This window comes from Talpa occidentalis, unplaced genomic scaffold (assembly GCF_014898055.3).
Source record: "Talpa occidentalis isolate TD23 unplaced genomic scaffold, MPIMG_talOcc4v2.1 talOcc4.4, whole genome shotgun sequence".
Lineage (NCBI taxonomy): Eukaryota > Metazoa > Chordata > Mammalia > Eulipotyphla > Talpidae > Talpa > Talpa occidentalis.
The window spans coordinates 127012072-127036633 of record NW_023604295.1 but is presented as its reverse complement, the minus strand read 5'-3'; the positions used below and the strand labels follow the sequence as shown (position 1 = coordinate 127036633).

Below are 24562 nucleotides of genomic sequence, written 5' to 3'. Positions count from 1 at the left end.
TTTAATGTTTCAGTATGATAATCACTTTAATAATTCATTCCACAGAAAAGTTATCATCTTCCTAATTCATTGTAGAGGAATAAGGTGCTTCAATTTATCAAATATTCCAGTGGAAGACAGTGATGCCAGATCCATTACCAATATTCACAGCAGAAACAGGATGCTCTTCCTGATCAGTCTGGAACACTTTGCAAAGAGACAGTAAGCAGTATTTTAAACAATCTGAAAGAATTTACTTGGCAAGCCAAATGTGAACTTTTGTTTCACGAACCTTATTCAGAAGACCTGGAGAAACATGTCTTCTTTATATGAGACCTTTAAGTAAATGAGGGGGACAAGATGGAGGAAGCAGGGGAAATGTAAGAGAAATAGTCTGAAGATTCTGAAGCAAACACTAGGAAACAAGACAACAAGAAACAACCCCCAAACATTTAGGGCAGGGTCAGGGCAAAAAAAGTGCTCGGTGACCCCACATCCTGCTAGGTACTAACTCACCTTCAAGGAATGGAGCTGAAAGGAATATGATTCAGAAAGAGAAAACTTGCAATTATCCTGGGAGGGAAAAATGACAGAGGGAATATAAGAGAGAAACTCTCACTGATATTGTTTAAAGAGAATTCAATCACCAATTAAAAGTTAAAAAGAGCTATGTTAAGTTCCTGGAATGATTCGTCAAGTGTGCACAAATTTGTTATCACTACTGACTAACTCCTGTGGCTACGACTGACAGTTAACATTTATCAAGTGTATTACTGCAGTAGTTCAACCAACCTACCAGACTGTCCTATGGGATGGTGATATTCCTATCTTTAGTTTATAGATGAGAAAACCAAAACTTAGAAAGGTAAAGTACTAGCTAGCACATATCAAAATCAAATTTGTCTGACTCTCCATAATAAAATATGGGCAGTCACCTTTTAGAAGAAATGCAGTGGAGTCTTCTAACTTAAAAGAATTTTTTAAAAAGATTTATTTATTCATGCATACAAGAACCGGGGTACAGGCCAGATGTGTAGGAAGGTGAAAGGATTCACCAGAGACAGAGCGGGGAACAGAACAGGCAGACTGACTGAAATACACTGCTGAGGGAGCAGCCGGTGAGACAGGAGAGGTCTGCTGCGCCATGTGGGTTTCTCCCTGACTGGCTGGGATCGAACCCGCGCTGCAGAGGCTGCGGACAGCTTCATAGCGCTGCACTCAACCGCCTGAGCCACTGGGGAGGCCCTTAAAAGAATTTTTTTTGATTATTGGTTCTATTTTATTAGAGCTACTAAAGTATTTGATTGGTTTGTATCATCTAAGAACTCAAGCATGAAGTTTACATTTCTTTCAGAGCTCAGTTTTCCCATGATGAATGCTTGATTGAAGAAACAGTGAGCAAAGGGTTAACTACCAATCTCAGAGCAAAGCACAGGAAGTTCTCTGCTAATAAATAGTCCACTTATGAAGTACACATTCTAAACTGAGATGAAATACTATCCAGGGTATGCCTTAAGGACAGAAACTTGTCACCACAGCTTGGTTAAAAGGCAATGTTAGCTAATGATTACATCATCCAGCTCAATATAGCACACTCAAGTGGAACTCAGAATCAATGGCCCACAGTTTGGGATATTATGCAAAAAAAATAAAAAAAAAAAACTAATATAAATGGAACAAAAGGAGATATTTGAAACCATCATATGGGGGAAAAAGTGATTTAGAGAGGATTTTACTTTTAAGCAAGGTCATTTTACTATATGCTTTGGGATTTGAAAATAAATAGTAACTGGGAGCACTTATTGCTTTTTTGTCATATGTTGGAAGTTTGACAGACATTATTTAATCCCCACAGTCATTTCAGAAGAAATGTCCCATCTTCAGATGATGAAACTAAATGCTTGGAAATGTTAAGTAACTTGCTCAAAAATCACAAAGCCGACCTTGAACCTAAGGTTGTATAGATCCAAAGTCCATGCCCTTTCCTCTATGGCACATGCTTCTCCTAGAATCATGGAGAGATGCAGAATTCTGACTGTCCTCAGGATCTCTGCAGCCACTAACACACAACAGATTAAAGACAATTTGAAGGTCATCATCAAGATGTTACCGAAAATTTATATGGAAAATTGGAGTATTAAAACCTCATTTCTAATAGTTTATCATTCAAATTCAATTAACACTGAAAGTATAATAGTTATTAAAATACAAGCAATAGAGGAAAAAAACTAAGCAATAGACCAAAAATTACTAGATAAGCATAACTTATGTTGGTATAAAAATTTAGATTTCTTCTAGCTACAAACACATCCAATGACTTAACATAACACTTCCTTCTATTGAAAGGTGGAGGTTTTTACTGCTTTTACTGAAACATATAACATTTTCTAAAAATGTATTCATTTTGCAATTTCAGTTCACTGCTTATCCATCTCTTTGGTTCTCAAAAATCTAATATTCACAATTCTCATATTTCTGAATTCAAAACATATTTCAGAACAAATGAAATCTTTGGCCCTGAAAATAACATCTTGTGTGTCTTAATTTTGCTTGGATTTCATTTCAAGTGGCCTCTGATAGTATCAAGGACCTTTCCCCATTATTATCAAAAGTTTTTCTGTGGTCTCATTTTGTGCCTGGAAGTAAATTGGTATAATTCAGCTAAAAATCCACAGAAAGAATCTGAAGGAATGAAAATGAAGGAACAGAGACATTAGACACACATTGAGACATTAGGTTCTTATACAGAATCCTCACCTTAACAAAGTCTGTTACTCCAATTCTTAGGTCCGTCTTTGAAACTCCTCTTTGATGTTGGTTTTGGGGGCAGAGTCTGAGCCCCCAATGTGAATATTCAGTATGTAAGTTTCAGGAGGGCAGGGATTTTATTTGACTGCTTTGTTGATTGGGATAGCTCAAATACCTAGAGAGCCCGACACAAAACAGTGACTCAAATACTTTCTGAATAAATGGATACTTGGCTATAGCCACCATCTTTTTCTTAAATGCAGACCAAGTATGTCCAGTGAAGAGTTACCAGCATAGGACAAGGGGTATGGAAACCATGTCATCACTTGAAGAGCAATTAATATTAATTGCTGAATGAAATGCTGCATTAATACCTGAATGCAAGCATTCAGGTACAATAAACAAGGATGTGGTTGCAGACCCTGATTTAAGTCCAGCCAATAATCTCTGATAATTACCAGTCACATGTCCGGGCGTCACTGCAGTCTCCCTCGCCTTATCTTTGAAACAAGTTACAGAACGGCTATAAGTATTAAATAACAAGATAAGTGTTTGGTGAATAGCAAAGAGCTTTAGAAATATAAATTGGTATGTATTAATTCTACATTTTGCTCCTTTTCACCCTTTGGGAAAAGACTTAGAGAAAACATTCAAGTATATATATGACAAAGTGCAAGAAGGTAACAATTCTACCCTAATACGTGACTCCAAATAAAGGATATAATATTAAAAAGTAAGATAATGAGGGCCTCCCCGGTGGCGCAGCGGTTGAGCGCTGGGTTGCGAGGCTGCCCGCTGCCTCTGCGGCGCCGGTTCGATCCCCGGCTGCTCCCCGGCCACCGGAGGAGGGTCCCACGTGGCGCGCAGACCTCTCCTGCCGCCCGCTGCTCCCCTCAGCAGTGTACTTCAGTCCTTCTGCCTGCTCTGCTCCCCGCTCTGGCTCTGGTGAATTCTCTCACCCTCCCGCGCTTCTGACTGTACCCAGTGCATGTACAAACAAAAAAAACAAACGAACAAACAAATAAATAAATAAATAAAACATGCCTCTATAGAAGAAAAAAAAAAAAAAATATTAAAAAAAAAAAAAAAAAGTAAGATAATGACCCAATTAAATGCAGACCTCCCTAACAACGGTCCTACCTATAAGAAGCTGCCCGCTAATAAAGGTGTCAGATTTTTGTCATTAAACACAGGCCAGGTGATTCAGAATAATTCAGAAATTTGAGGAACCAGGGTATTAGCTAAGGTTATTAGCTAATATTAGGGTATTAGACGGGTATTAGCTAAGGTTATCTGCCAATTCAGATTCTATGATCTAATGATAGAATTTCATTTTTGTATGGCTGAAAAACAGCTTTTCATGGTTCTTGGCATAAGGTACAAACTCATAGTAAGATCATCAGTAGATAATTTACACCAAAGTTTGTGCTGCCAAAAACCTCCAACATCTTGACCTTCCCCAAAACCCCGGTCATGTAAGTTCAGAGTGGCTAGAAAATAAAATCCCCCACATGGTATGTCCTCATAATATTGATGACTTTGGAGAAATGTCAAGGGGTATTACAACATGGCATAACCACTATTCAGATCAAATAAATATTGATTTGGTAAACCTTCCTTAAGTTTAAAGGTTCACCTGATGCAACAAGTTTATTTTGCTGTTAACAACTGTCATTTGCCTTTTCCCCAGTATAGAAAAATGGAATATTTAATTCAGAATTGCAGATAATACCTTTAATAATTGTTTTACCAATCTACCCACATAAAACAATTTTCTACAAAACCAGAAAAAAAAAGCTCTATCATTTACTAACCTTGGCCAAAAAATGACAATACTAAATACAGGTAAAATTCAGATCCTAATGCACAGATTTTATCTTTCTGATCTGGGTAAAATGTATTCGGTCTCCAATGCCTTAATCCTCATTATGGTATACTTCCAAGATTTAAGGTAGTTGTGATTTATGACTTTGAAAAAAGGAGAATGTTCTTGGAGATGATTTTTTTTTTTTAATGGGAACAGAACAGGCAGATGCACTGAAATACACTGCTGAGGGGAGCAGCGGGCAGACATTGTTGACTGAAGGAAACGATAGTCTAACTAGTCTAAGACATGAACATGGAATCGCAGAAGCAGGGAAAGGACATTCTACTAAGACTAGGTTTTGTTTCCACTTAAAGTAATTTTAAGAGAAAAGAAAAATCTAGAAACATTAAAATTTTACGTAATTCCAGAGTTAGATAAATGCAAGTCATTAACTCCTCCTACATATTTCCCCATCTCTTTTCACAATCAAGGACTTTGCTGTACCTTTAAAATGTTTGATCGTTCACTGTTCCCAAGCCCCAGTGTATGTTTTGGGCACACAGTCCTTTTAAGATTGCTCTCTGGCTCACCACAGGTCTCCACCATTTCTTATTATTTTGCATTAACCTACTTCATTGATTTATGCTACAAGCCTGGTCTCAGAGAACTGGGAACAAATCAGTGGGAGACACTGTGAGGTCTAGAAAGCCTCATGAATGAGATCCGGTAAAGGTAGAACAGGGAAAAAGCAAAACTATTAAATGTCGTTGACATTTACAGCTTTTTATGCATTGAGATAAGCCCAGAGCTTTATTTTTTTACTTAAGGTGATTTTGAATTTTTTCAGTTTAAATTACTAATGAAAAAAAAAAAATGCTCTAATACCTACTAGGATGGCTATTAGCTGAAAAAAAAAAAAACAATATAAGTGCTGGTGAGGGTGTAGAGAAATTGGAAACCTTTTCAATTAATGTTAATGGGAATGTAAAATGGTGCAGCTGCTATGGAAGATAGTAGGGTGGTTCCTAAAAATCTTTAAAGTAAAATTGCCACGTGATCCAGCAATTCTACTTCTAGGTATATATTCAAAAGAACTGAAAGCTGGGACTCATTTGCATGCCCATGTTCACAGCAAGATTATCCACAAAAGCCAAAAGGTGGAAGCAGGCAAAGTGTCTTTCAATAGATGAATAAAGAAAATGTAGTACATACATACAGTTGAACATACTTCAGCCTTGAAAAATGAAGGCACATGTTACAATATGGATGAATCTTGAAGACATTATGTTAAGTGAAATAAGCTAGTTACAAAATATACTTATGGTTTCATTTATATTAGGTGTCTAGATTAGTCAATTTTATATATAGAATGGCTGAGAGGAGAAGAAAATGGGGAGCTATTTAATGGGTATAAAGTTTTAAGTTTTACAGGATGAAAAAATTCTAGAGCTTGGTTATATAGCAATGTAAATTAACACTAAAGGATACACTTTAAAATGTTTAAGAGTAAATTTTAGGTGGTGTGTATTTCACCATAATTAAAAATGTTGAAAGAGGAAGAAAAAAAGTTTTGTGTTATACAAAAACAGCTGCATTTCCATATGCAAACAATGAATCAGAAGAAAGGGAAACTTAAATAACAATTCCATTTACAATCACTAAAAAGAAAGAAATACCTGGGAGTAAACTCAATGAAGGAGGTGAAGGACCTACCCCATGAAAACTATAAGACTCTGTTAAAGAAAATAAATGAACACGCAAAGAAATGGAAAGATTTCGAGCCTCCCCTGGTGGCGCAGCAGTTGAGCACTGGGCTGCGAAGCTGCCCACAGCCTCTGCAGCACCGGTTGGATCCCTGGCCACTGGCAAGGGTCCCACATGGTGTGACAGACCTCTCCTGCTGCACCCGCTGCTCCCCTCAGCAGTGTATTTCATCAGTCTGCCTGTTCTGTTCCCCGCTCTGGCTTTGGTGAATTCTCTCACCCTCCCGTGCTTCTGACTGTACCCAGTGCTTATATAAATAAATAAATAAATCTTAAAAAAAAAAAAAAAGAAATGGAAAGATTTCTCACGCTCACGGATTAGAAGAATAAACATCATTATAATGGTCTATTACTGAAAGCAATTTACACAAGCAACACAATAGCTATTAAAATACCAATGACTTTTTGAAGGAAATAGAACAATTACAAAATGTGTTGGAATAAACAAACAAGCCTGAGAGAAATAAAGAAAAACAGAGGTATCACACTCCCTAACTTCAAACTACACTACACAGCAGCAGTAGTTAAAAGAGAATGGTATTGGAACAAAAGCAGAAAACAGACCAATGGAATAGAATAGAAAGTCCAGAGATAAGCCCACACAATATGGACAGTTAATCTTTGACGGGAGCCACAACCATACAATGGTAAAAGGAAAGCCTCTTTAACAAACAGTGTAGGGAAATATGGATAGTCTCATGCAAAAAAAAAGGAAAAGAGAAGAAAAAGAAAAAGAAACTAAATCCACACTTAACTCCATACACAAAAATTAATTTAAAATGAATGGAAGAGTTAGATGTAAGAAGTGAAGCCATGAAATACTTTAAAAAATATATAAGGGACACACTATAAGGGACACACTATAGAACATTAATCACAAAGATGTATTTGGGGACTCAACCCCAAAGGCAAGGGAAGCAAGCAAAAATAAACTAGTGGGTCTACATCTATCTAAAAGGCTTCTGTACCTCAAAGAAACCATCACAAAGACAACAAGGCAACCTAAGACTGGACAAGGTATCTGCACATCACACGGCTAACAAGGGGATAATTTCCAAAATATACCAAGTATTTGTACAATCCAACAACAAACAGACAACCCAATCCAAAAAGACAACAGAGCTAAATAGACACCTTTCTAAAGAAACATTCAGGCACATGAAAAACTGTTCAATATCACTTATTATAGGGAAATGCAAATCAAACCCACAAGATATCACCTCACCCCTGTGAAAATGATTTATATCAAGAAGAATGGAAACATCAAATGTTAGTGAGGGTGTGGGAAAAAAAAGAATACTCAAATACTCATCCTCTGTCAGTGGGAACGCAATTTTGTGCAGCCTCGATAGAAAACAGTACAGCAATTCCTTTGAGAAATAAAGATGGACATCCCAGTATCTCTGCTAGGTATTTACTCAAAGAATATGAAAAGACTTATATATTTCCATGCTAATAGCAGCACTATCCACAGTTGCCAAGTCATGAATTCAATCTAAGTGGCCACTGAAAGACAATCAGATCAAGAAATTGTGGAATATACCCTGAATGGAATACTACTTAGCTATTTTTTTTTTTTAAAAAGGTAAACAGTGCCTTTTGGAACAAAATGGATGAATCTGTGATGATTATGTTAAGTGAACTAAGTCAGAATATGAAAGACTGATATTGGATGTTTCGTTTATCTTGGGAATATAAACAATAAACACAAACTGGGAAATCACAGCAAAAACAAATCTTAGAATTAGTGAAAAATATAGTGGTTACCAGAGGGAGCAAGGGGCAGGAGGGGAGGTGGGGGGCAGTAGCAGGGGAGGTTTGGTGGAAGGTGCATGAAGCATGTGCACAAACGGAGCAGTAAAAATGCAACCCCAAAGTGACATGGAAACAGCTGACAACTTTATTGCTAAAAAAGGCAAAAAAAGAGGGCCTCCGCTGGTGGTGCAGAGGTTGAGAGGTGGGTTCGATCTCCGGCCACAGGCAAGGGTCCCACATGGCACGACAGACCTCTCCTGCCGCCCGCTGCTCCCAACAGCAGTGTGTTTTGTCAGTCTGCCTGTTCTGTTCCCTGCTCTGGCTCTGGTGAATTCTCTCACCCTCCCGTGCTTCTGACTGTACCCAGTGCTTGTATAAATAAATAAATCTTTTAAAAAAAAAGGCAAAAAAAGAGAGTGCTGTATTATTTTTGATAGATTATTGGACTTAATGTCTCCAGGACTTAGGAAAAAGTCTTATTTTGTTACTCTGCTCCAGGTACACACCACCAATAAATGTCACCCACAGCGTAAGTTCCCAAAGCTCAAAGAATATATCCCTTTTAAATTTGTGTCAGTATCTAAGTAGAGAAAAATAACTATGTAGTTAGTGGGAATTCCATTACTGCTGAAAGTTTTGAAAGGAAAAAAAAGTTTAAAAGTCATCTTTGAGCTAGTGAGTCAAAGATTTCATTTGCTTAAAAAAAAACAAAACAAAACAGAAATGCTGTGAAATCATTGTTTCTGTGTGTCACAGGCTGTCAAGAGGTGGCCTGAGAAAGAACAAGCTAATATGGGTTCCAGCTCCCACTGCTAACTCTGAGAGTTTAAGTTGTAAAGGGAAATGTTTTCAACAGGAAGTGCTGTTGTTAAGGTTTAAAAAGGCTGTGATTTAGTAATAAGTCCCTATAAAATGGTTAATATCCTTACAAAAGCTTGTCAAGAATATGCTCTGCCAATATATTTTTAAGGGTAATAATATTACATGCACATAATGATTAATGCTTTAGAGACCAAAATTACTTGAAGACAAACCTAATTCACTGATTGCTATCCTGTGAATAATTTTTACAATAACAAATGTAATAACTGGTAGCAATGGGATTTCAAAAAGCAGTAACTGTATTACAGGACTAAGCCCTTTCCAGTTCCATTTAAAAGTTACCCAGAAAAGTAGGGACTGAAAGTGATGACTAATAAGTTGCCATCTTGAGAAAATACAGCATTGGCCCTTTTTTTAGAGCAACTACAAAGCACTCTTTCATGAAAAGTTAACATGATGCTATAAACAGAAAAGGATGCAGATTTTTTTCTAAAAAAAAAATCTCCAGGGGAAAAAAAAGCTACAGAATTACACTCTCTATAGTCACTGTTTGATTTTATTATACTCTGGAAAGTTTGCCAATTATCCTAAAGTTAGCATTTGGAGTCAGGATTGAGGAAGAGAGAGTGTAGGAAGAGAAAAAGAGGAAAGCAAGGATGCAGTTCTTGTGCCCTGGAGTAGATGCTGACCTGTGCTTTCCACACACACACCAGCAGCCTCCGTGTTGCCTTTCACATGTGCATGTGGCCACATTCTTCAAGGCTGATCCCACCCAAAGCAGCAAATATAACCTACAGGCGAGGGCAACAGAAGGCAGACACACGGAGCACTGTCTACAGGAGTTCAGCCTTGAAAGCTGGGTCTCTGTTAAGTACTAGGCCCAGGTTTAATATTGATAACTTTACCCACTCACATGTCCAAGTATAAGAAGGAAAATGAAAAAGGGGAAGAGGAGGGAGGAGTGGGGAGAAAAAAAGTTGAGGAAGAGAAGGGTGGGGAGGGAGCGGGAGGGTAGGAGAGAGGGAGGAAGGTGAGGGGCCTCCCTGGTGGCACAGGGGTTAAGATGCAACCTATGAAGCTGCTGTCTGCAGCCTCTGCAGCACAAGTTCGATCCCCGGCCAGGGAGCTGGCCCACATGGCGCAGCAGACCTCTCCTGACAGAGCAGTGTATTTCAGTCACTCCACCTATTCTGTTCCCCACTCTGTCTCTGGTGAATCCTCTCACCCCCCTGTACCTCTGGCATGTACCCCAGCTCTTGTATGCATAAATAAATCTATCTTTTAAAAAAAAAGGAGAGAACAAAACTTGGAGCTGTTGTAAGTGCTTCCTCAATTATAAGCTGCATTATCATCTCTTAAATTAAGTTTTTGAGATTACATTAGTTTGTAACATTAGGTCTCAGGTGTATGGCATTATAACTTGACATCTGTATAGACTTACAGTGTGATCGCCCCCTAAAGTCTAGTTTATGTCTAACATTACGCAATGGACCCCCTTACACATTTCACCCACCTTCTGCAACCTCTTGCCCCCTTTGAATCTGTTTTCAGTATCTAAAAGGTTTTTTGTTTTGTTTTATTCATTTGTTTTGATGGTTTACATTCTACATGAGTGCAAGCTGCATTATCTTAAACAGCCACCAGCTGCCACCAGCCCCAGGAACACCCCAGCTACATATTAGCATCTCTTATATCAGTGAGAGGCATCATAGCTGGTGTGGTCAGAAGGGACATCAAGAAGCTCTTGGTGGGAAAACCAAGGGCATAATAAATGAGAATAGCCCATTTCTTATTTATCATCTAGAGGAGGATAGGAACTTAACTTAATCCTCTGATGCACTAAGCATCTCTTTTCCTAAGCACTGAAATAAAGATTTAGAGAACATTCAGTATCAAGAAGTTAAGGAGAAAATGCTAATTGTTTTCTACAATTGTATTGTCAACATTATGCTGTTTTTAAAAATAAAAATGTTGCCATTTATGTGCCAATTGGGAAATCTTGACTTTTCTGCAGGTACGTCTGCACTTGGACAAATTCTGGCTCACTCGTACATAACACACAACTAAGAGGAATGTTTAGGTATGGTCCTTCTTGAAATGTTTAGGTTTGCTCTGAATCTAGAATCTCACTTATTAAGACTAGCAAAACTATGCACTATGCTTTTAAAAATACTGAAAATTCAACTCAGGAAATAATTTCAGATGTTCCATTGAACACTAGGAAAATGATTTTGCCGTGAAACTGTATCCTACATACATCATACTATTGGGCGGGGGAGGGGGCAAGAATAAGATTTCTTGCATTCTTCTTTTCCCTTTTAGCTTACTCAACTGAAATTATACATGGTTCAATAAAATGGGTGCTTTTCTTCCAATTCTAGAAAATAGCCAGAATTCTGATTTATACAAAGCTAGTGCTCAGTAAATTAGTGCTCAGTTTTACTGATTCTTCCAGTCTACTATGTAATGCATTAAAATTGTATGTGATGAAGTAAAGGTCTATTCTTAAAACAGTAGAAAATCAAACTTTCAATTAGTATTGGAACCTACTATAGCTGGTGTCTGAACACATCACTAGTCAAGCTACTCCACTTCAGTATTATCATTTTACCTGCCTTAGGGAACAACACTTCACCTTTCACTACCACACATGAATTAACCAACAAATACAGAAAGACTGGGGAAGGTCAACAGAAACAACTGTACTATTTTCAAAATCGGAATTACAGAAATGATGTGGGTTCTCCAGGCTTTGTTTAAGGTTTAAAACCCTTATAAAATTAACTTACTACTATTTGCAGTAGTACCATGAGAAAAATAGTGCTTCAGCTTTCAAAGTCACTGGAACAACACATCAGTGTTAGAATATATACACCTAGCGTCTGTGATGCAGTAAGAATTGAAAAATACTTCAGTAATGTACAAAAATAACTTTTAAAGTAACAAGGCTAGGTTGTTTATCCTTTACATTTCTTTTGTACTGTGTAGCAGAAATGATCAGAATAATGTAAATATGCTATTAATTATTCAAAAAGTTCAAATAATCCATTTCAGTGAGCTAAAATGCACTATCAACAGAAATTTTATGCAAAGTCTGCTCTATTTTTGTTTGGTTCACTGAACTAAGTGCAAACCATCTGTTACCTATGATAATCAGAAAAAGTAATAATTCAAAGAGCTTTTTTTTAAAGAGAGACAACAGCCGTCCAGATATTAATAGAACTTACTTAAAGGCACCACTGACTAGATTCAAATCCTAATGGCCTTAGATGTGTTTCAATCCATGTTTAAAGGTTTTGTATTTCTAGATTGAGATTTTTACATTTTTTCTTGTAAAAGTATGCCACTTAAAAATTGTTCACATTATAACTATCACTATGCTAAAACCTCTTATTCAACTTTATTAATATCCATGAAATTTAAAAATCTAAAAACTTTTAATAAAAATTGTATTTTAATCCTCACTTATAAGATGCTAACCACATAAGTAGTTGTAATATGCTTTGTGATTTGCTTTCACAAAAGTAAAATGGTCTGACATACATCAAGGCTTTTGCTTAGTCAAAATGCTTGAAATCCAGTGTTCACTGTGTCCCTTGTTATCTGATTTCGGAAGAGTTATACCTCTTACAATGCTTCTTAACCTATAAAAAGAGAACTCTAAAATGTCATTCTCAGAAGCTTATTTTCCTTCCAAGTCTGTCTAGCACTGTGCCTGGACTGGACATATTGCCAGGAACTCAGAACTATCCACTGGCAGGGAGGCTGGAAATGAATACTTCCAAAGCTTCAGAGATTGCTCACAAGCCAGTTTTCAATGTACTGTTAAGTTTAGAGTTTGGAATACAAAACCCACTATCACAACAGCATCTCACCATTTTTACAAGTAATGAGAGACTGAGCCTTATGCATGTATTTACCATGTAATGAAAAAGTCATTTTGTTTCAAAGGCAAATTTTTAAATTTTAGGAGAATTTAAAACAGGCAAGTGTCCAGGATGTTTTCAAGGCTCTAGTACTACAAATTCTACCAACACCCACCATTGTTTCTCCATGGCACATAAATGTGCTTTGTGCTACTTTCTTGAATTCTGCACACACAAGTCCTTACTCCACCTACACAACCGCTATGTATAACCACAGTGCATTTGCAACATTACAAGTTTTAACCACATATAAAAGCAATTTTTGTGAAAGATAAGAATTTCAGTCGAGAAATCAACTTCAACATTCCTCACTTTGTCTCACTGTTATCCCTTAGGCACATCAATAAATAAACATGACAAGTTTATTTGTCTAGTTTGTTTGTCTAGTTTATTTGTCTACCAAAGGTTCTAGTAAACTGTACATCAGACTGACAATCGAGCCAGGCAAGTTGAATCTCGAATATCACTCAAAAGATGTTACAATTTTAAGTAAGATGGCGCTGACTATTCTTATTCATTCTTTTGGCCTTTTACCTTATTTATGTATATATTTATAAACACCCAATTAAAATGGTCTCAGCTAAATTTAGAATCAATCCCCCCATCTTCTCCATGCCCCCTTCCCTGGTCCATAGGTAGACATAGAAGTCTGTGAAACTGTGAACTTGGAGGGAAGACAGCAATGCTGAAGACAACTAAAGTCCAAAGTGTTTCTTTGAGACCAAGGAATCGCTCCACCAAGGCACAGATGAAAATGGTCATCACTGGATTGTCATAGCTCCCTCCTACCCATGTAGCCACACCTACCAGCCACACCTACCTCTGAACCAGTTCTCAGCTTCTTGGTGGAGGTCACAGTAGTCTTACATTGACAAAAAGAAATGGTTGCCCCAGAACCCATCCTACCCAAAGAACTCTATCCAGAAGAAGAAAAGTCTTCTGCAAAGAACTGCAAAGTTCTCACCCTGGAATCCTGAAACCCTAGGTGTCCACTGGTCATAAATCAGGGAGTTCTGAACTCCAAGAGATGTAACACAAAATCATTGGTTGTTGGGCTTTTTGTATGCATGTGTACAGATCTTCCTTCTAAGTATATGTTCTAAGTATAAACATAATCAGAATGGAGAGAATATTAGAGTTAAGGAGGAACTCCTCTAAATGTCAGTGTCAGTACCATTAGTTCAAATACAGCTAAACAAAATGGTGTGAATCTTGTCATGAAGCCATTTTCATTAGAAGGCAGTGATTGCAATCTTTTCTTTTACTACCTGAATACCTTTATTTTCCCTCTTGATGCACTTATTCAATCCTTTAAGAATTGCACAAATTTCAGAGATGCTTAAACAGCATGAACCCCAAGTTGTAAATACTAGCGTGCGTCTACTAAAAAGAATATGACCTTTGACTTTACTTCTTCTAAAAATAATGACCTTTAATTTCTCCAGCTATGTTAAATAAAAATTCATACATAGATTAAAAAGCCAAGGAGATGAAGACTGAGCAGGAAAGTACTCTGAATACCATGAAGCTCCTCCTCGCTGCTTGGTATACCCTCACATGCACAGAGCTGGCTCAAAATTTACCCCACACTGAGACTCACTTAAAAAACTCAGCAGAGTCATGGTGCTTGAAGGTGATGAACAAAATGAACTCTCAGTAGGTTGTGGACTTGGATGAAGTTTGTTATTCTTCTGTCAATTCCTTTTCAAAAGTCCAGATGAATAGAAAATGTCAAACCCAACAATTGGAACAACAATCTCACTTTGCTTGGTTAATCAAAGCCAATTGGACTTCATTTTTTGCACAGGTTGCCTGGAACAAAGGCAAATTCCCCAACATGCCAGCGTGTTAATTATCCCTCAAGATAGTGTGTCAGATTTCACCCCAGGCTCCTTCTAGGTTTCACAAAAATGTCTCCCAAACAATTGCTCACATTACAGCACAACTAAAGAAACCTCTTAAAACTTGCTGTTGGATTGAAACATAAATATAAAACTGTGTTGTTTGTGATATGATCATTAAAGCAGATAAAATTTTTTGAATTTCAGGATACAGGCTTTTCCCAGAGGAAAGGTGGATACAAGCTATCTTTTCATGTGGAGTTTTCATTTTCACTGGGATTTTTACAAGGGCAAGCACCTAAGCAAGTTACAAAACTCTTGTGGAGGATGAGCACCAGGCAAAAATAAGAACTCTTTGTTTGAAGAAACCAGGAACATAATGAAGTGAGTATAGAGTGAATTTTGGGAGAAAAATATCACCATCTAAAGAATCCATCCTTCTGGAAAAAATGGGAAAATATTGTTCAATACAGATGTTCTCTATTTGAAGGAAAAACACAAAGACATTTGTAAAAATTTTATTTACTAATTTATTTAGGGGACATATTTCAAAATACCAATACAATGAGTATCTACCCATAGTCTACCCCAAGACTTCAAAATAAATAATATCTATTGGTTATACATGAACCAATAATGGTGTGACAACAGTGTATTGGGAGCAAAATATTATGACTAATGGGATTCTGAGCTTCTGAGGCTCATTAAACAAAAATTTTGTGATTTTTACCTAGTAGTAATGAACTCACCCCAGGATTCCATTAAATAAAGATTTGCCCCATAGACCAAAGATGGAAATTAATTTCCTGTGGCCCAAGCCCCCACCACCTCTCAGGAATAATTATCAGTTGTGTTATTTAAAGTATTCACATGAACCTGAATCCCAGGGGAAGCAGCGGTATTGGCAGGGGAGGCACCGTGTTGCCCACAACCACCCACACGCAGCAGCCTTGGACTAGCTGCTGGGAACCCTGGGTGGAGCTGAGCGACCAGGTGAAGCTATGTAACAAGGGAGGTGGTGGGCTAAAAAAGAGCCCTCTTGCTTCTGTAACCTGACTTGTGCCCTGGTGTACTGGGAAAAAGACTTGGAGGAGCCATGTAGAGCAGACACAGGCAGAGACACTTGGAAGAGGCACATGGGAAAGATCTTCTTGGCAGAAACAATGGTAAAAATATTGATTTTTAGTTATATTTTGTTCCTTTTATCCCAGACTTGCCTGAATCCTTTTGCTCCTTTTTTGTGTTTCTCCATTAGAAGGTGCCTTAGACTTGTGGCAAATTTTTGGGCCTCAGTGGCCCTGTTTCAGGCTGACCCTGTTGAGCTGGGCATTTGCCCAAGAAGGGATAGGCAATTTGGGGTGTTTTAAATATTAAGAATATTTTCTCTTCTTTCTCTCTGCACAGCAATTGTACTAAGTATCACCCTCTCTAAGAGTCAGCTTTGCATTTGTGTGCACTCACGGTCAGATTTCTTTAAGGCACGTGCCCCTTAATAGTCTGTAGATCCCTAGGGACCTCTCGGTTGCACGCTAACAAAATCCACCATGTCTGCATTGGAAACCTTCCTTGTACAATAGAAGAGTCAAGTCTGACAAGAGATAAATTTTTGATTATGTAATATATTTTAAAACATTATTTTTGTTTTACTAGGCCATTCAGTAGGACACTAAACTGAACGTGTGTCCTGCTAACAAAAGAATTCCTTCCCCTCCAACATGGAACAGAGAAGCATCTCTTCAACTATCACATTTTTTTATTAGTCCTTTGTTCATAGTAAGCTGAAAGCCACATCTGCAGACAACACTAAGCCTACCTGAGGACTGCTTTCCGGTCTTCAGAGTGGCCTGTGGGAGAATCAGTAATGGGAAGGAAGGTTGAAAGCCTCTTGTGATCTTTTCATTATTGACAACACCCTTAATGGGATTTAAACTAAGTTTGCATAAATATACCAAGCTTGCCTAATGTAACAATTCAACTGTCTGTGAGTAAGTTAAGCTAATCATGTTCTTAATTTTATAACTAAAATAATCTCCTAATGCATTTTATCTGTGCTTTAAGATCTTTCAGAATAGTTTGAATTTTCCATTAAACACAATTTTCTAGAGGCCTGAAATAATAATGGACAATTTTGTCAAATCATCATTATTATTGCCCTCCTAAATGCAATCTTTGGAGAATAAGTAAGTGCTCAGCCTGAACTCAATTCCTAGTGAGCCAAGTTTCATTAGGAGCAACTGGAGGAGGAGGCAAGGTAGTGATTTTAATAATAATAGTAACCCTAATCATGACAATACCTAAAACTGACTAAGCCTTTAGTCTATATCAGGAACACATGCATACTTTAAAAAAGAAAAGTTTAGAATAAACCATTATCCCTCTTCCTGATACCTCCAGCTCTTCGAATCACCCCCAGGGCAGCTTTATCACTATTCTCCCACTGTGTGTATACTTAGGAGCTCCCACACTGGGTGGTCAGTGCCCAGAGAACAGGAACCAAGTTAGTCATTCTCTACAGACTCTAGATCTGGCAGGGGGTAATATAACTCAAAGGATGTGAATAAAACACTTCCATTGTGAAGCAGAGATGATTTCCTGCCACCAAATACACTTTCAAATACACTTTGAGTTCTAGAAATTCTGTGTAAATGTTCAAAGTAGAAATTAGATAGCATTTTGAAAATTTACCCTGTCTGCATATTAAGGGAATAAACAAACAAGGCTGAACAAGCAGAGACTTTTTTCTATGATGGTTCAATAAACAATAACTTTTAATTCCACTAGTGACTGTTGTCATCATCATCACTTCCCAAGATGACAGATACTAGAACCAAGGGAAGAAAAGACCCAAACCTGTCAATTACTGTTTAACCTTCTAGCTATGCTCAAGGTACCAACTCACCTAACATCTTCCTGCCTACACAGAAGCAAAAGGAATAAAAAGTGAACTTTATGGTTTACTTTGTATCTTGACTTTGTGAAGAAATAAGCATCAGGTTTTTAAGTGGAACAGATCTACTTATTTTCAAATGTGACCCAAAAAAGTAGAAGCACAAAATGAGAGCATGTTAATTATAGTATCACTGAGCATCCCTGATGACACCAAGTTCTACCCACCTTATTCACTATGTTTCTGCTGGAAGGAAGTGAGCTTTGATGCTGTAAACCAAAAACCATGTTGTATTAGGTATGACTGTAAGAAGATTAGGGAGCCTTGATGTAGCCAGAGTTGGTTAAGGAAAGAAAAGAATTTTCCCCATAACTGTGGAAAAAACTAGCAAGAATCAACAAGGGACATAAAAATTCTTTCTTGTGTATTGTTCACAAAATATTCCAAAAATGAAGACAACAGAGTTAGAGCATTTTTTTAAAATTCCTGTAAAAAAGGCTATGGAATGTTCTTTTATCATATGCCTAATCACTAAATTCTCATACTTCTTAACTTCTGAAGAGAGGTGCTAACATGCAGTATTGAATTGGTGTGTTGGTATGGGTCTTATTTTTATTTTTTAATTATTATACATCATTTTGAAGAAGGCATACATTTAAATACAGTATATTTGTAGCACTAAGTCATCACATAGGGCACATGGTTCAATCTTGGATGTAAAGAGTCTCAAAATTTTCAACAATGTATCATGGCCAAAACCACAGTATTCTCTGAGAAAGATTCAAAGCAGAGGTCTAAATACGAACCAAAGAGTTGTCACCCACATAGTCAATCCAACCTTTCAAACAAAAACCACATTAACTGAAGTCTTAAATCAATACTAACTATAATTACTAATGAGAAGCTTAATGAGCAGCAGCACAGGCCATTTTCATAAATATTTACAAGTCCATCAAGCACATGAAAAATAACAGTATACTGCCTGCTTCCACAGACTAATCTATATCAGTTATGTTTACTAAGTTGGGCAAGAAAAATTAATAAGTCAGTCATACTGATTAACTAACTCAGTTAGGTCCTGATCAACTAGAGCCCAGTGGAAATGAATACCCAGTTCTTTTTGTTTAGTTTTGTCAATTTCATCTACAACATTTCAAACCATCACCACCACCTCTAAATCAACAGCAAGAAAGGCAAGTAAGAGGATACAAAACAAGAGTCACGAAAATGTATTACTTTATTACCAGTAAAACAAAAATGCCAAACACGTGCTTTTGATGATGGAATAAAAAGTGGCATCATCTTCACAGAGTGTGTTCATTTGCTTTCTGGTGTAGATAGTTCTAAAGTGATGTTTCTATTTTCTTCACAAAATTTCTTTTCAAAATTACAACAAAACAAAATTCTATTCTTAAAACCCAGGGACAGTGGCTTTTCCAAAGGTAAAAACAATTAGAGAATCCCTCCCAAATTAGAGCTACACATTACTTTTGGTTGTCCAGGGCCTCATACATTGTAGGGACTCAGTAACTTTCGATGAAGAAATCTGCATTTGCAGATAGACACAACATCCTTTCTCAAATTACTGAAATCAGAGGTATTCATGCACCAACAAAGATGTACTGGGCATGGGTTATGTGTCAGATATTGTGTTAGGCAGTAGAATGAAAAGTTATTAAAATAGAAGACAATGAAAAGAACAACTTCATTAGATCTTTTAAAAATCCAGGTTGCAGCTCTATGGTTGTGGATATTCAGATTAAAGGTTTAGAAATAAGTTAAGCACTTAGATTTCCAAAACCATTTAGACAAGTGTTAGCGCATAATTGAAATCTTACAGTTACTTGAGTTTTCCAGTATCAACTAGATGACAAAAAATTCCAAATGATGCACACTATTAAAATAGGCAAATATTTAGAAATCTTTTTAATTGAAAATTTTGGTTTTGCTCAACAATGTTTCGCATCCAGTAAGTAGTCTATAAGAAGCCAGTCCTTAAAATCAAAAGCAAGATGTTCATATCCCATTTGGGGGGTAATAAAAGCAACAAAAGGGGGCTTTCAAGATTCTGCTCTGAATGTTGGTCACAACGGCAGAAATAAAGCCAGCAGGTGGCTCTGAACACTTAAAAAAAAAACCCACATACATATAAAGACATGGGTATGGATCTATGGAACATCCAGCACACAGAGCAGAAACTAAGCTACACAGAGAAGTCACCAAAGGAAAAGTAGGAGGGAAAAACCACTTGAAAAACTAAGTCTGAAAAGAGAAGTGGGCACAAATGAGGGGTCCAGGTCTGGCTAAAATAGTGTAGAGAAACAATGACAAACGAAGCAAGGAAGCATGAAGGGAACAAAGGTAAGTCAATGAGAGGTGACTAGGCGCTCCCACTGCAAAGGTGAGCGGGTTTGTGGTAGAAAATAAGAAACATGAACTTTTAAATTCTCCAGACACATGTGCAATGCCACTACATGGGAATCAAAATGAAAAATTCCAGAGTACTCTGACTTTCTAAACTCTAAAAGCTACCTTCCATGTCCTGCTACTAATTTCCTTTACAAATTCCTGACTCTTTAAGTTCAGTGATAATAATTAGCTCTTTGGGGATCAGAAAGTCCTTGCCTGAGAGCTAAAGAGGCCAAGTAGTCTGCAAACTGAATCTCTGCAATTCCAACAGTGTTTCACTCTGGTCTCCAAGGCCGGGGCAAACCCTAAAAGATTAAAATGCCTTAAGGTAAATGGCATTCCCTAATCAAGGTACCTAACCAAGTGGAAAGCAAGTGAGGCCAACAGAGGAAACTTGAAAAAAATCCTCCTAAATAACATGGCCTTCCTCAATCCAGAGTAGCCAACTAACATTTTTAGTAAAGCAAGAAATAAAATAATGTTTCTGTTCTTCTGCACTGAGAAATCATTTTATGCAATTGGAAGGAAAAAGGATTTAACATTACATAAGAAAAAAGCAGTCGTAAGAAACTATATTTTACATCCCTAGAAGACAACAAACACAAATGTTTGCAATTTCCTAAGGAGAAAATTATTAATGCTGAGCAGGGAAAGAGGCCATAGTTTTCAAGAGTGCCTCAGGCAAGAGGAAAGTATCAAGTGAGAGGTCACCCTCTCATTTCATACCCCAGGCCACCCCCCCCCCAGGATGCCGACAGCGCTATTTGAATACAATCTGAAGGTTTCCCTTATGAAAAGGATGTCTTTTGCACAAACTAGATAAGTCTTCTTAATAATAGTCTTAAATGAGTTACCTAAACGCCTTCTGAGACTGTTCTGCATACATACTTGAAGGTTGGAATAGGGTAAATATCTTGAAACTTGCAGAAATCCGTTTCTACTATTGGAGCCTTAAGGCCTATGACTTTTGTTAAGACGCTTCTTTTCAGTATCTTCAAAATGCAATCTCTGAATACGTTACTCCCCGCACTGGATACACGTGTACATGGGAGTGGGAAAGTTCTCTGGAGGAAGGGGTATTTGGGGTGATGCGCTTAGTGATCCCCCAAGCGTCAGGAAGGCATTTCTGAATGCAAGATTGAAAGCGGCTTGAAGCAGGCAGAAGAGTTCAGCCCACCTCACACCGGTTTAAAACTGCGCCCATTTACTTTAAAATCCCCAAACACAATGCCCTCCCACCGGCCCCGCCAGGTCTCCAGCAGGTCTAGGATGTCATGAGGCTCCCCAAGTTCCAAGGCATTTGAACTGAGAACACTAAGCGGGCTCAAGGCGACTTCAGGGACCATCAGGGGGCAGAAACAGGGTCGGGGAGAGGCGGCCTACGCTCGCAGAGAGGGGTCCCCAGAGTCCCTCCGGGCAAGAGTGGCTGCAGGGACCCGCGGTGTCGCCGCGCCTCGCCGTCTCCCGGTTCCCGAACCCGCGGCGGCGCTGGGGGTCCCCTCAGGCTGCCTGGGGACCGTCCGCCTTGGGGTCTCTGCAGCGCAGCCTCCCGGGCAGCTGCGTGCAGCGGGATGCGGCCCTCGGCGCCCCGGCCCCAGCCCTTCCCCTCCAGTCCGGCGCCCAGGCCGCCCCTCGCCTGCGGCCTCTCCGCGCGGCCGGACACTTGGCAACTTACTGGGGCAGCGCGAGGCGGGGGCCGAACCGGCGGTGGCGGGTCCCGCGGCTCGGGGAGGCTGGAGGAGCGGCCGCCGTGGCGCTGGATCGCGCGGAGAGGAGCCTCTGGCCGGCGCGCCGCAGAAGGCGGGCAGGGCATGTGCGCGCCCTGTGTAGCCCCGGCGGGGGGGGGTGGGCGGGGCCAGGCGGGGCCGCCCCCCCAACCCCCGCGGCCGACCCGACCCCCGCCCGCCGGACCGGGCCGCGCAGGCTCGGGCTAGGTCTGGGCGGCGTCCGGCCGCTGCGCCAGGTCGATCTGCGCCCCGGGGCTCGGGCACATGTGGGTGTGCTGGGCCGGGGCTCCGCCGGTGCGCGCTGGAGGAAGCCGGGGTGCGGGCGGCTCCGGAGGGCGCGCCTGGGGAGCTGGATTCTGCACCGGGAGACAGTGGGCGCCCCCTGGGCCCTTGCTTTCCCTTGAAGACCCAAAGAGGGGTACTTCTGAAGATTCTTCTAAGCAGCGCTCTTCCTAGTGCGCTTTGGCCCTACGTTTACTTTTCATTCTGAGAATTTGTAAATGAGAAAATAATGCCTATGAAATAGTCATGATAATGATAAATAGAAGCCGACATGGCTGGGCTTTGTCAAATAGTATCATTTCACCAATGAAAACCATAGAAGTACAAAAAATGTGCAATTGCCGTTTTGAAAAACTCCAGTAAAGTGACGAGGTCTTCTGACTATTTAGGGTGGGCTCTAACACTTGCTGGTTTTGCAGAAAGCAAGAGCAAACGTTACACAAAGTTTCTCATACTGTGCTATTGTTTACTTTGAGTCTTTGATAAGATTCAAGTCACAATGTGAAACTGTTCATTTTTAACCAAAATGAGGCAAAAACACATGCCCTGAATTGAACAATGAGTGTATTTTTTTTTTTGCTTGACAGAATGATCTAGCTTATTTTGCTTAATACTGTAAACATCTATTTATCCAGCTAATAGTAATACTATTAACTCTGAGAAACTGCCAGGTCCATATTAATTCATATTGATGCATTGCATGTTTTTAATGTGATGCTCTAAGAATTATTCTAGTTTAAGATACATAATTCCAAGGGAATCTGATTAAAGGTGTGGGATTTCACTACAGAAAATGATACATGCACAAAATCTCAATGTCTATTTATGAAGTTCCTGTACCTCATGAGAGCATCCATGGACCCCATCAAAGTATTAGAAGCTTAAGTCACATTGTAATATAAGAATATTATTTGTTTCAAAAAACGTCCTAAATAATAGACTGTCAATGTAAACTGATTTTTTTTATTAAGTTTGCTCATTAGTTGCCTTTATTTTTTTTTTAAGATTTATTTTTATTTATTTATACAAGCACTGGGTACAGTCAGAAGCGGGGGAGGGTGAGAGAATTCACCAGAGCCAGAGCGGGGAGCAGAGCAGGCAGAAGGACCCAAGTACACTGCTGAGGGGAGCAGCGGGCGGCAGGAGAGGTCTGCGCGCCATGTGGGACCCTCCTCTGGTGGCCGGGGAGCAGCCGGGGATCGAACCGGCGCTGCAGAAGCTGTGGGCCGCTTCGCAACCCAGCGCTCAACCGCTGTGCCACTGGGGAGGCCCTGTAAACTGATTTTTACACCATAAGCCAGATCCCCTACGCAAATAATCATTAATGGAATGGAGCGAAATGATATATATATGTTGGCTATTACACCAAATCTACTCAGTCCCACAAGGACCAGGAGGCACTGCACAATGAGATGAAGACTTGAGACTAAAGACTGTCTAACTTTTAAGAGTGAAGAAGCACCGAATCAAAATTTTTCACTTGGATTTTAAAAAATGGAAAATTGCCTTTTTTTTTCCTATCTAAGAGATCATTTCCCCCACATACTTTTATGTAGGCATCATGCCAGGATTGTCTGTGATTAGGCTGCAGTACAATACTTTGGATAAACTATTTGACATTTAGAAACTGCCAATTTAGTCAGAAATACTAATATTTGAGTTTATCGAATAAACCTGTCTGTCTGATCTGGTACTTCCTGAAACAAGAACACATTGTGTCCATGTGCATGAATAACACACACTTTCACAGCTAAACAAAAATGAGCAAGCCCTTTAGAATAAACACAATATCCCATGAATATCTTGGTGTACCAGTCTTTGACTTATGTATTCTTTCTAGTCTGAAATTACTGTGAATCCCACATCACATCTTTAGTTATTGTCCAACTTTTAAAATGTCTTTTAAAAAAATAAAGCATCTTTAGATGTAGAAAGATGAGCGTGTGCAGGGTATAGGTCCACTATAAGTCTCTAAAATGGGCTATGAGAGACAAGAGAAATTAGAATTCTTAGAAATATATTCTTTGAAATGGATCAAATCTGATTTCACCTTCCTTGGCATTTCCATTTACACTACTCTACTCCTGTTACTCAGAATGGAATTAACATCCTCTTTCTAGTTGAGTACTACTTTCACCTACCTCTTCTATCTCCACCTGTCTGGAGTTCTGCACTTTTCACTTTAAACTGTCAAAACGTCCTTGGCAGGAATGAAACAGAAAAACCCAAGTTAGTCATTTTCACCAGAAGAAGTAATCTAGGTTGACATCTTCCAAAAGTTTGTACAGGTCTGAATGCCTAAGCTTTTATGAAACTGCAGGGAATTTCAAGGGACTTTTGTAGCTGAATATTTTCCACACCCTGTACTTCTATACTTGCCAAGTATAACCCAAAGTGAATCTCATGTCCATGAATAAGGGATTTATTTTATCAAGATGGAGTGAATTGGTTCTTATTAGTTCTAATTTTTGACTCCATTATCCTCAAGCTGTTTCAGCAAAGACAAGCTAAAATCCCCAGTGATTTTTCCGCAAACGGTGAGAGACCAGATATTGATGCTTGTGTTATAATTGAACAGGCTTGAAAGAGAAAAAGGATTAGACCAGAGTTTAAGTC

At 38.9% G+C, this 24562-nt stretch overlaps 1 protein-coding gene across 1 annotated transcript in view; it reads right to left on the bottom strand.

Annotated features, from left to right (window-relative positions):
- Nucleotides 1–21682, bottom strand: part of SLC7A2 (solute carrier family 7 member 2) — a 64373-nt gene extending 42691 nt beyond the window's left edge. The window contains exon 1 of the mRNA XM_037526306.2: nucleotides 21613–21682. The gene's annotated coding sequence lies outside the window, so the exon portion shown is untranslated. The remainder of the gene's footprint in view (nucleotides 1–21612) is intronic.
- Between the last annotated feature and the right edge of the window lie 2880 nt (nucleotides 21683–24562).